This window comes from Tinamus guttatus, unplaced genomic scaffold, assembly GCF_059628265.1.
Source record: "Tinamus guttatus ecotype Peru unplaced genomic scaffold, ASM5962826v1 Tinamus_guttatus_pri_ptg000020l, whole genome shotgun sequence".
NCBI lineage: Eukaryota > Metazoa > Chordata > Aves > Tinamiformes > Tinamidae > Tinamus > Tinamus guttatus.
In genome coordinates this window covers 24,989-36,545 of record NW_028288554.1, presented here as the reverse complement: position 1 = coordinate 36,545, position 11,557 = coordinate 24,989, and the positions used below count along the sequence as shown (strand labels likewise).

At 35.6% G+C, this 11,557-nt stretch overlaps 1 pseudogene; it reads left to right on the top strand.

Moving 5' to 3' along the window:
* Window positions 1-71: 71 nt before the first annotated feature.
* Window positions 72-10,691, top strand: LOC148596265 (DNA excision repair protein ERCC-8-like; annotated as a pseudogene).
* Window positions 10,692-11,557: the final 866 nt, after the last annotated feature.

The window sequence follows — 11,557 nt, the reverse complement described above, 5'->3', positions numbered from 1 at the left end:
TATTCTACTTAAGAACATGCACATTTGCAGATGAACCCAATTGAATCCCTCTATAGTATGTAATGAGCAATATGTGCCAAGTCAGCTGTATATACCAGCTATTTATGGCTATACATTTTTATATGAAGTGATCTATGGAGATTGTCATGCTTTTTGACACCAAAAGTTAAATTATTTAGTTATACCCTATATAAATGCATATACAGAATAGCAATTCCATAGATATCTGAAACACCTTCTTTTTCTTTATTTTCTGCCCACAATGGATGAGTGAATGGTTTGTGCTATACACATGATGGGCTTCATCTGTTGACTATTGGTACAGATGATCAGATGAGACTCTGGAACAGTTCCATTGGAGAGAATACATTAGTAAGTTTTCAGGTATCTTTGGTTATGTTTTTATTTGCATTTAATTTTCAATGATTGCCAATAGTTTGTGCAACCCTGGATATTCATTTATTGTCATTAGAATCATAGAATCGTTAAGGTTGGAAAGGACCTCTAGAGATCTAGTCCAACCCCCCTGCACACGCAGGGTCACCTAGAGCACGTGGCACAGGATTGCATCCAATATCATTAAGGATATTGCTGATTTATCTCAGTTCGTTAAGGATTTTTTAGGCATTTCTTTGTTCAGGATTTTTTTCCTTATTTTTTGCTTGTTCAAAAAGAATAGATCATGAAATGTTCTAAAAATAGAACATGGGGGCAGGATCTCTTTAGTGCTCTTTTATTTCCTGCTGATTAGTTTCAGAACACATCAAAAAGTATCCCCTATAGACATTTAAATGAAGGGACTTTTCTATCTTACTATTTATATTTGCTAGCTTCTTCTCAGCACTTCATAAACAGACATCTTTCTGTCTCCGAATCACTATCATCAAAGTAGATAATACAGTTTGTTCACACTCCTACTACCAGCTGGATCAATGTCTTTTGTTTTTCTGTACACGATAGTTCCTTGACTTGTTTCATAGGCTCTCGCACCACTTTCTTAATTGGGATTGAATAGCTTGATCCCATCTTGCTAGTTTAGATCCTGAATTGTACAGTCCAGTGTACTGTATTTTTGTACACCCCACAGATACATTGTTTAAAATAATTAAGTCATTGGCAGTAAAATAAATGCATTTGCAGGTAATACAAGTTTACTCCCATAGTCAGTCCTTCTTATTATCTTCATAGGGTTTTTCCTTCTCTGTACTAGTAGCACTTTCCCCTTCTCTCTTGCTGATCCCACAAACGTAAAGGAATCCGCACAACCAACTGGGGATTGTTAAATCTGCAGCCACCTTGGGGGAAGAGAAATACACAGTTCATTTAAAAATAAAATAAAATTTAAAATAAATAAAATTTAAAAAAGCTTTATCTGTTTGCCTGTCTCACTTTTGCTACCCTGAATTTCCTGTCCCCATCCAATTTCCTACAGCTGCTTTCCCTATCCAAATAATCCACTATCTTTACCTTTTTTAATTCCTGGTTAGAACAGGAATAATTTCAAAGAACTAGAAATTAATGGCTGCCTAGCTTTTCTCAGCAGAGAGAGAACTATAAAACAACAGATAAGCATCTAAGTGCTTTTCTGTGAAGTATCTTTGAGTATGTGATATCTGTGTGATGTTTGGCTTGTTCTATTGGGGGGTGGAGAATATACAAACAAAATTAAGGGCAAGTGTCCATAGTGAATATAGATAAACTCCACCTGTACTCCTGTATTTGCTGAAATCTTTGCTGAAAGCTTTGTGAACCTTTCTCCATCCCATAGCTATACAAGTTGTCTGTTTCTTTATTATTATTATTATTTCTTTTTTATTTGGAATGCTGAAATGAGAGAATTTTCGCTTTGAGAAAGATCTAAAAAATAGCTGCTATCGATTGATTCTAGCCGGGAAGTATCCTTGTTTCTCCCAATTGCGTTAGAATATGTTTTGTTTTTCAGCAGAATGCCAGCTGAATTATGACTTAACGACTCTGTCCAAGATCTTACAAGACATGGGTGTGGAGAGTGTACAAAATATCTGTAATACCAATCTGAACATTAAAGAAAACACTTAAGTCTTAAAATTTAGCTATGGATAATAGAGGTCATGTTTGCTATCTTTATTTTTTTTTGACAATTTTTGTAAATTTTGTCAATTAAACTCAGTTAAAAATTACATTCCTTCTTCATTTTAGGGTTTAGAAATAGAAACATATGATTAAATATTACAGGAAAACACACTCACTGAACATACTGCAAGGCTTAATCCTAATCTAAGATAGTTTGCTACTCTATTTTTTTCCCATTTTTGCATTCTAGAGCTATATTTATGACTCCATTGTAGTTTTATTTTTATTTGCCTTCCATAAGTCAGTCTGTTCTGTATAGAATTCTGAAAGTTGCTGCTTGGAATTTGCAATTTTTTAAACACTTGTGGGATAATTTGTTAGTCATGGACTTGAATATTCATCCCCTATTGAGAGGTGATTTTAATTGCAATTACAGAGTATTTTAAAAACTTACATAAACAGAATCCTCTTGTATCTGTTTTGAATTGAACTTTTCCTGTGAGGGTGACAGAGCCCTGGAACAGGCTGCCCAGAGAGGTTGTGGAGTCTCCTTCTCTGGAGATCTTCCAAACCCGCCTGGATGCCACCCTGTGCCATGTGCTCTAGGTGTCTCTGCTGGAGCAGGGGGGTTGGGCTAGATGATCTCTAGAGGTCTCTTCCAACCTCAACCATTCTGGGATTCTGTGAAGCCCCAGGAAGGCCATGTCACGAGCAACCGGCCGGTGCGTAGCTCTTGGGTGCTGCATGGCACTGCACTGAGCTGCAGTGTCTGTGGGTGGGAAGCGTGAGGGCCATGTCACACCAAGGCCCACGATGGTGAGTGCCCTGGCAGCAGCCACCCTGTAGCTGTCCTGTAGGACACAAGTGGAGATGTTCACAACAAGGGAGAAGGTGTTTTGTGTGCTGAAATTGTAATACTTTGTTTCAATTAAGTTTGTATAGTGGTAAGATACACTGTTCACACAAATGCACTTCTGACTTCTTATAGAGGACCTAACTAGACTGTTATATGCATTGGAAATATTTCCTAGCATGTTTGGGATTTTTCCAATTTTCAACTTCTGTGAGCTTTCAGTCTAGGACTTGTCCAGACCTTGAAATATACTGACAAGAGTGATAAGCTGTAATTTTTTTTTTTTTTTTTTTTATTTGCAAGGCTTCCCATGCAACTCACAAGCCAGGATCCTGTTTAGCTGTGTAGCTTCTTATCTCACAGCTGTACTTGCAGGGAACAATATTGAATTTCTCAGCAGTGATGAACTCCAAGATTTAGCAGTAGAAGACAGGCATTTTAATATATTTAACATGTCACTCCTGATTAGTGCATTAGAAATAATTTAGGAAGCAATAGCCATGCTTTATTTTTAATCCCTTTGGTTTTGCCATTTATTTATGACATCCTTCTGCTTGCCCTTGAGTCCTTTTTATACTGCCTATTGCTCTTCTGCTGCTTCTTGCTAACTCAGGAGGGAGAGGCACAGAATTGTTGTCTGCATTGCTGGTGCTCTTCCTCTCTTCCTGCTTCCAAGAGCAAGGGATGACATGCTGAGAACCCCCTGAGGGCTTGTTCTGGTGCTGGCTGGACTGGTGCTGCTTTTCTTTGCTATCTAAACAGTGTATATACTTCAGAAATACAACCTTCTGCAATACTGATCAGCTTGCATAAAGGGCCCATTAAGAGTAAGAAGGAAGTTCTTTCCAGTCTGTGGAATGAGCAAGTCTTAGAGTAAAATGGTTGGATTGTTGGTACTTTATTTTTGAGATGAATGCACATAATATAAGCCAGACTGGGGCCACTATCTCACTTTATCCTTACCACTGAAATGGTTAATAAAGCAGTGTGATTAGGCCTATACCCATTGCCAGCTACAAAAAACATTGTTACCTTGTTGCTTTTTGTAGTTTAGCTTAATGGGAAATAACTTATCTACTGCTATCTGAAAACTGATATTTTGAAATAATGTATAAACTTGTGTGTGTGATACTTTAAGGAGAACACACTAGAAAAATGTAAATGCTGTGCCTTAAAATAAAAGGGGGCTCTTTAGAACTTTAGATTTAATATTTTCAGTTGCTGGAACTTTCAGAAAACAAGCTATGTCTTGCTTAAAACTATATGTATACTATTGTGCATATCTGGTTCTCTTAATAATTTCAATATTTGAGAGGAAAATGGCTATGTGGGACCATCGAGGAAAATGTTTAAGCTGGAATTCCTGAACTAATCATGATTTCAGTAGTAGTTGTGGTTCATCAAAGTGCATCTGGCCTCAAAGGTCAATGCAAATTCCATCTTTAAATGTGGAGCTGCTGCAGATATAGGCAGATCTTCCCCCCTCCCCTGATTCTCAAATTTTATATTAATGAGCTTTAATGAACAGAAAACCCTTTTTCTCAATGAACATTTCTATTTGGAAATCCCAAGAGTTATGTTAAAAGGGGAAGCTTAACATGAATTTTATTGGATACTAATGAAAAAAAACATAAATGTCCTTTTTATGTAAAGTTGCTAAACTAATTTTAGTTAATAACTAATTGCTTAATCTTTCAATGTACAAATGAACTATGGGAAAGTGTGTAATGAAAGTAGAAAAAGGCTCACGTTCACCATCTATTGGGGCTGCAATCCAGAGTTTGCTTTTGTACCGTATGGGAGCACCATTGCTGTTTACACAATTTTTTCAGGAGAACTGATAACTAGGCTTAGAAGGCATTATAGTACTGTTGATTGCTGTGTATTTCAACCTAATTTTCAGGTGAGTTAAATATTTGCGAATTCCTGGAAATGGGTGTGTGTCTTGTCTCTACCTTGTCTTTTCAAATATTTGGGAAAGTGAGCAACCCTGCAGTGTCAGCATCAGTATTATACCATGCGCCAGAATTATCTGACTGTTGTTATCACTCATCTGCGTGCACATACACAGGACTTGTGGGCATGTACCCAAGGGCTCACTCGGAACAGTTGAAGGCTTGCTGGCAACTTATCTGCATTTATTTATCCACTGTGATTTCTGAGCTTCTTTCAGAGCCTCCAGTCGTGTTTTGCGTTCTCCATGGTGCTCACTTCCCTTTTTCTTTAAACATCCTTGCATTTGTTGGTATAAAATTTTTCCTCTTTGGTAGGGTTTAGGTTACTATATTGCAAGTATGTCAACACCAAAGATATTGCTAGTGTTAACATGATTGGCTTATGTTCACACATGGATTTCCAAACAGCTGATTCTGTCTTGAGATGATTAAACACTTTCATCAGTCTTCATATAATTGTACTAAAAACACTGATACCCAATTAAAAGACCCTTTTTTTGAGAATGCAGGTAGCTGTAAAATTTCTCTCTTATGTTTGCAAGCAGTGCTAAAATGTGGTATAAATTTATTTATAGCGGTGCAAGTATATTTTTAAGATAAACTCGTTCTAAATATTTTGCCTGACAGAGCTTGCTTTACTGTAAATTGTGTTAACTAGTGTTGTTTATTTTCCTAAAATAGTAATTCTTCACTAATTGAAGAACTTAATTCAAAATGTTCAGAATCTTTTTAATCACCTTTTCTGTTTTCTTGTCTGGAATTAAAGAAATGCCAGTCAGTCCAATAGTAGCTGTATCATTCCACTTCCCCTCCCCCCCTGAATGGTACATTAACTCACTTGGAGCTCTATTCCAATAAGTTTTGAATATATCTAACTTGAGCAGGTCAGAAGTTTCCTCAGACATCTCTTCTAAGATGCTGATGCAAATTATTCATCTGCTGGTGAAATCAATAGCTGCACCAATGCAGGCTTTTTAGCACCTTTTCAACTTATTAGCACATTACCTTCATATGAAACAAGATCTACATCTGACTGCTCTACATAGTTTTTACCATTTCCATCTAGTTGTAGTCTCTGTCATTTTCAGTTTTTTTCTTCATATTAATACTCCTCTAGGCTCTTTTGCTGCCTTTAACCCTGCTGAATGATTTTTCCTACCACACCCCCAAATCTGGTCTTTATTTCTTATTATTTATTTTTCATCTCAAAACCTCTGAGTTAAATTTATTGCTCCTAGTTATTGTTTTTTTTTCTATTTATTACCCATATTTTATTCACTATTTTTGTTTCATCTCATGGTTGAAACAGGTTTTAAAACCTTGTGTACCAATTTGCTGTTTGAGGTGTCAAGTGCCATCTTTTCGCTCAGAAGCATATAATAGCTACGACCCCTGGTACCCAAGCAATTGGCTGTTTGCAAGCTAGTGATTTCAGTCTTTATTAGGTTGAAATTAGTTAGCATTCTTAGATGACTTATCTTTTGTGTTTGAGTTGCCCTGTGTAGCTACAAGGTAGTGTGAGAGTTACATGCATGTGTGTGTATATATCCTTTTGAGATTCCGGGAATACAGCCATAAAATTGACTATATTATTGTTGGCCTAAATTTTTCTTATTTAAGTTCTCCATGAAGTTAATGAGATGTTAAGATGCTTAAGTAATAAGAGCTGCAGAATATTGCCCATTAAGAAGGGAAGTTAATAAGAGGTGGAGAATTCCAAGGGTGGTACAGAAGCAGAAATTCTCACCGTGAAATCTTCCAGGAGAATTTTACTGTTGAATCCAATATGCTAGATACCAATGTGCTGTGTTAACCATTTAAAATAAGTAAACAAGACCTGTGTTTCCCTTTGAGATACAGAACGAAGTAAATAACTAATAGTTAATTAATATTTTTTCTTCATTATTAGTAGTGCATCAGGATCAATTTTTTAATGTCCTTTTATGTTCTGGAAATATAAATGAAAAGTACAAAGTTATCTGGCAAACCTACCCATCTGTAACAATCCAGTTGTAGGTTAAAAAAATGACAAAAATTAAAACATAAATTCAGCCTTACTTGAAATCTTTCCTCAGAAATTCAAAATACAGCATCGAAATATTATGCTATACTGTACCATAAATGTGCCTGAAACTTTATGCATTGACTCTTCTTTTGACTGACCTAAGGTCTTAGTAACTGTTTCAAATAGTAATAATTATAAATACTAGTCAACATGGTCTAGATTAATTGAAGATATTGCAGTCCCAGGATCAGAAGAGAGACAAGCAGTAATAAAGACTAATCGAAATATGCTGATTTCCCAATGGCATTGTTCACTGGGGTGGGACGTAGTGCTAGTTTTCCAAGTTCCAGTGATTTGTGTGTCTTGTAAAAGACAGGATGCTGCAGCAGAAGTGATGGCTGACCTATACCTTGGTATAAATTTGTCCTGTCCTGTTCTGTTCTTTTAAGCGAGATAAGTAGGATGCTCATCTCAGAAATTTTGAACACCAATCCTGTTTTAGGCATGAATAACTTCATTCCCGGGAGTGGTTACTCAGAAGTCATTTATATCAGTTTACTTGGCTAAGGTTACCCATATAAGTGGGTATTTATAGATACTGGTTAACTTAATAGTTAATAATTAAGTTTCTGTACCAACTCTGAGTGATTCATGCTTTTCGGGGAGTTAAATATACCTAGCACAAAATAAAACTTTCTGTAAAGACAGAACTGTAATAATGATTTATATTGAATCAACTTAATAAAATCTTTTTGGAGACATGCACCGAGTTGTTAGGTTAAATGTAGGAGCCAACAAGCTTTTAGAAGACTTTTTCCACTGTCAGCTTGGGTACAGAGGAGAATACCATGCTTGCTTCACTCAAGTAATTTAACTCTATGGTAGTTTTCATCTTAATTGTTGTCAGACATTTTATATAATAAGCAGGAGTTTAATTAAAGATTCAAGGCATATGAAAATGTCTTCATACACATTCAAGTGAGTAGCAGTTTGGGAAACAGGAGCATTATTAGTGCAAAATTTACTGCAAAGGTGGTGCAGTATTTCTGAACAGCAGAATTTCTTCAGTTTAGAGAGCCAGAGAAACCTGTATTTCCTTTAATAAAGAGCAAAGAAAACTGAGCTGTATTTGATGGGTAGCTGTTTGGTGCAGACACTGTTGGCTTGCACCTGTTTACAGGGTGCCCAGCACAATGGGATACCACTCCTTAGTCATTAGTATAATAAATAGGATTATTTATATTAACAGTAATAAATTGATGCCTTCCCAACAGGATGCAGGCATCAAGTTGTTCCTTGTTTGTTCTTTTCCTTGCCTAGGCATACTTATACCATGTTTACTCCTTTGCTCCATATTTATGCACTCTTCTAACCGATGTCTTATTGGACGTTTTTGTGTAGATTCATATTTTTAATTTTAGTAGAAAAAACTTTTCCTTCTTTTTTTTGTTGATCCTAAATAAAATTATCTTTTAAGCTTACTGGCTTTTAAATAGTTACTACTATTTAAAATAGCTAGTAGTAGCTATTTAAAATCTTACTAGCTTTTAACTTTTCAGGAGACACATAAGAGGGAAAGAAAAAAAGGTATGTTTAAGCAATATAATTCATTTAAATGCAAGTAGTTTTGATGTCCAGCCTGGAGGAAATCTCATGAAGTGTTTGTTTCTCTAGTATGTTTTAAAAATATACTGTTTTTTATTATTATATTACAAATTAGGAATTATGTATGTGTCCTTATTTACACAAAAAAAACCATACAATTTATTTGCCAGCATTACTTCTATTTCAATATTTATTCAGTAAATTTGTATAGTAGACCTTTTTTTTGACTTGTTTTTTTAAAGGAGCTTTATAGTGGTAGCAAAAATTGCAATATCATTGTTTGGATACTTGCCCTTCGAGAGCTACTTCCTGAGAAGGTAACTAATAGTTTATCCAGTTGAAATGTACTCTTTGTGGGTGTTATACTTGCAAGAAAGTCATTATATATGAGGTGGATTTTCATCTTCAAAATTTGTAACAATGCTGATTGACTGGAAAATCATCTATATGTTTTTTTTTTTTTCTCTGCAACCTCTTGATTCTTCTGGGGCTTGGGAGGAGGCTTTTTTTTTCTCCTTTTTTTCCTTCTTTTTTTTTCTCTTGTGTATGTGTGTAGTGATCTAGAAAAATCTCTTGTACACTTGCAGTTTCTCTTCCAGTTGTAGTTCTTGTTATTTGACTGTCAGTCTTTCAACTTCTACTTTAGCTTCCTTAAATTCCATGCTGCTTTCTGTAGTTTATGCTCATTTGGAAGTGAAAAATGTCAAAGAAAAATTGCATTTTGATTTGTTGAGGAATATAATTGTCTGCTAAACCGTAAGATTAAGGATGTTACAATTCATATCCAAATACCTTTGAAACACAAATATAATAAAGAATATAGAGTTTGAGAGAAAACGTGTGCTGTTACAGGACAGATCATAATAGCACTGTTTTACGTAGGATAACAAGTTTTTCCTCTTTCTATTAGGACTGGGCAGCAAAAACTTAAATAAACAATAGGAAGGAGAAAAAATAGATTTTAAGGGACTGAAGCCATTTGCAAAGTAAGAGTCCAGCAACTTTTACAGCTGTTTAATAAAAATAAAAAAAATAAAAAAAAATCAGGAGATACTAATATTTTGAATTGTATCATACAAAAAAGACTTTTCTAACATTTCAGAAGTGTTCTCTTTTGAAAAAGATAAAAATGATAATAAAACATTTTGCTCTGTTTTGAAACAGAGTTTATAAAAAAAAAAAAAAAAAAAAAAAAAAGAAAAACTACTTTACACATAAAGAAAAAAGTAGTTTCAAAGTTTAGAAAGTTTAGATAACATGAAATCAAAATGTGTTCAGATGACCCGAAATGAATGTTTGTTCTTTTAAAATTAGTTTTTTGAGTGGTTTTTTTTTTTCAGTATAAGCTTTTTTTTTTTTTTTTTTTTTTTTTGTCTGGTGTTGGAGGGAGGAAAGCCACCCCACTCTGATGATCCTTGCTCCCTAGGTTTGCCCTTGTGGTGCCTAGCTGTATATACTGCTGTTCAGCCAACTGTTAAGCTCCTGCTGCTGCTGACAGGCATACCTGGCACTGCCCCTGAGAGCAGCAGCTCTGCTCTCTGCAGGCCACTGGTTCCTATTTTCTCCCATGACTAGAGTTGGCACTTGTGTGTCTGCATGGCAAGAATCTGGACCAGAAGTAAAGAAGTAAACAAGCCAAAAAAAAAAATAGTAGTGAAGAGTGTTCCTGAGGGTTAATCTGGGCTTTTCAGTGCACAACTTGGCTGCACAAGCCCCTGAGCTGATAAAAGGTGAGGTGGAAACTGGTTAAATGCAGGCTGAGGCTGCTTCTTGAGACTGAAGTTGCAGTGCTCAGTAATGCTGGAATAATTAAATTATGTCTTAAGCAACTACAAGCAAACACAGGTTATAATATCTGTATGTTATATTTTACATTCAGACATTTGTAGAGCTTCCAGTTATGTCCCAGATGTTTTTGTCAAAATTGAAATTAAATAAAATACCGTGTCTTTTCATGGCTTATCCTTTTTCTAAAGGACAGAATGGTCAAAGAATTGATTACAAAAATACTGTATCTTAGACACAAACCAGCTTGTTTGCAGATAGTAGTTTAAGAAATACCTTTAGTATTGCGTTTGCTTACTTTGAATGTTTTAAATTACTTAGAGTTCTATTAAAGCAAACCTCAGTGTTTTCCCCCCCCCGCCTTCAGTCTCTTACTCAACAGCATTTAAATCCAGCATATGAGGATGCATAGAGCAACAGTGAGGATGAAGGCTGAATTTGTTGTGTGCTGATATAAAATTGGCGTTCAGGCAACTACGTTCAAGGACTTTATCTACAGAATCAGATAGTCAGGCTTATTGTGACTGGATTCCTCGTACAGCTGTATTAAAGCAGGTCTTTCAAAAATAGACTTTGACTTTTTTCCTGTCGTCGTCATCCTCACGTTTATTGCTTCATCTAAAAGATTAATATTTCATATCCATTAACTTTTACACTTACCCTTACACATTTCTATGTTTTATTCAGTGCTGAACAGTAGATGAAAGAAAACTAAAGACCCTTGTGACCTGTTAATAGTACATTGTTTCTGGTATCCCTAATACATAGAGAGATAATTCCTTCATTTCTGAGAGACCTGATGCAGAGGATTTTGCCTTAAGGAGGGCTTGCTCAGGGATACTTCCAGTTAATTTGCTGCAATGTTTGGATGGAGCAGACTGAGTCCTTTTGAGTGTTTATGTGCTGTGGGAACCTACATGGATTTATGTGCTTGTTCTTTTGTGTTTTATCAGTCTTGCCTGAATTTCTCCATGGATGAGATATTCAGTTCAGGAAGGGACAGATTAACTATCCAAGTATTTATATGGAATTCCTCATCAACTTGTATCTGAGTCTGTCCCAGAGAGTTAAAAATAGAAGTTAGCTTGATTAGGTTTTTGTTGCTCTTGTTAACGTGACTTTAAAGTCAATGCTCTATGTATGAATCTCATAAATACTTTCCTAGGCAGGGTGGAGAATTCATGGACAGAAACAGATTTGAGGTACAGTGCAAGACAATGCGTGGATCAAGTTTTATAGACTATAGTCCTTCAAAACTCTGCTTTCATCTGAATTTGTTATCCAAATGCACACTGTTTTGGT